Source organism: Pseudophryne corroboree, chromosome 8 (assembly GCF_028390025.1).
Source record: "Pseudophryne corroboree isolate aPseCor3 chromosome 8, aPseCor3.hap2, whole genome shotgun sequence".
In the NCBI taxonomy this organism is placed as follows: Eukaryota; Metazoa; Chordata; class Amphibia; order Anura; family Myobatrachidae; genus Pseudophryne; species Pseudophryne corroboree.
In genome coordinates this window covers 144,596,917-144,598,384 of record NC_086451.1, presented here as the reverse complement: position 1 = coordinate 144,598,384, position 1,468 = coordinate 144,596,917, and the positions used below count along the sequence as shown (strand labels likewise).

General features: G+C 39.4%; 1 pseudogene; it reads right to left on the bottom strand.

The window, feature by feature from the left end:
* Positions 1–947: 947 nt before the first annotated feature.
* Positions 948–1,066, bottom strand: LOC134950014 (5S ribosomal RNA; annotated as a pseudogene).
* Positions 1,067–1,468: the final 402 nt, after the last annotated feature.

Below are 1,468 nucleotides of genomic sequence, written 5' to 3'. Positions count from 1 at the left end.
TCGAGAGGGGCATGGCATATAGATGTGGCAATGTATGTCCCAAAATGGTCCAACTGGTTGGAGGGATTTGACAATGCCCTTTTAACCTGTTGAAAGCGCAGGGTCTCCTTCTCCTCATCCTGGGTGTGCTTTCTCTTCCTGTCTCTCTTCCGTGAAGCTTGGGGAAGGTTGGCTAGAGGCTGAGGTGCAGTGCTTTCTTGCAGTGTTGGTGGCACTTTGGATAAGTCCTCAGGGTCTGCAAGAAGGCTGAAGTCTGGGGTGCTATTCACATCATGCTCAGTAGTGGAAATCTGTGGGTCAAAAATACAAACATTTAACATGTGTTAATATTTTTTTCTATTTTTTTCTAGTTCCCTGCAAGTATATAAGAGTGAGAGGGAAATACAGAAGACTCTTGTGTGGGTGCACTCTTTATTTATAGTTTTGTTAATATGAAGATATTAAAACATAACTTTTATTTTCTAACTATTCTAAGAAAAAATCCACATTTATATATTCCACCTCAATTAATTCTAAAAGTATATGTTACTACATATGAGTATAATTCAGCCCACCAGTATCTCTGGGGGATGCCATATCTATTGACGTGGCTGATTAATCCAGAAAGGTTGGGGTATATGTATATCACAACCAATGTTAAAGTTTGTTAGAAAATTGGAAATGTTCTGGTTAGTCTATATTGGTAGACTTCAGGAGGGATGTAGACACTCTTGCTCTACATCCTGTTCCTATCCAACCAGCACAAGCTCTGCTTGTATTAATGGGACCTCATGGGGTCATTAAACCAAAATGTTGTGAGGAATATAGATCCTTATTAGTATTGAACCAATTCTGATCTATGACATATCAGGACAGACGGTACTTAGGAAAGATGATATAATTCAGAGAAAGAGATGATTGAAGAAAAAGTGGTGATCCTGCTGTTGGCTTAGAGTCGAGAAGGTCACGAATTACAACACCGGGTATTCTCTGGGGGTCACCCTCACAGATACTGACCCAGCCCACCACCGTTTTGCTTCCAAGATCGGACGAGATCGGGCTCAGTCGGTGGGGTATGGTAGTAATTCCTTGTGCCTGCTATGGCCGACTCACTTGGAAGCAAAACGGATAAAAAAAGTTAAAATTTTTGGTTTTAGTAATGTTATGGTTATATGTTTTTATTTATGTTTATTTAGTGTTGTTTTATTAGGGTTTTAAAATGTTTTTATGGTTAACATTTTTTATAGAAATAAAGTTGGTTTGGAAAGCAATGTGTCATCATTAAGCATCAACAAGTTATACCCACTTTGGAACAGCAGTAAGCAATGGGACACAATAGGGGTACAGTGGCAGGTAATCAAGATGGGCATCAACAGGTTAAAACCACTTTAGGACAGAATTAAGCAATGGGACACAACAGAGTTACAATGGTAGGTAATCAAGATGGGCATCAACAGGTTAAACCCACTTTGGGACAGCAGTAAGCAAT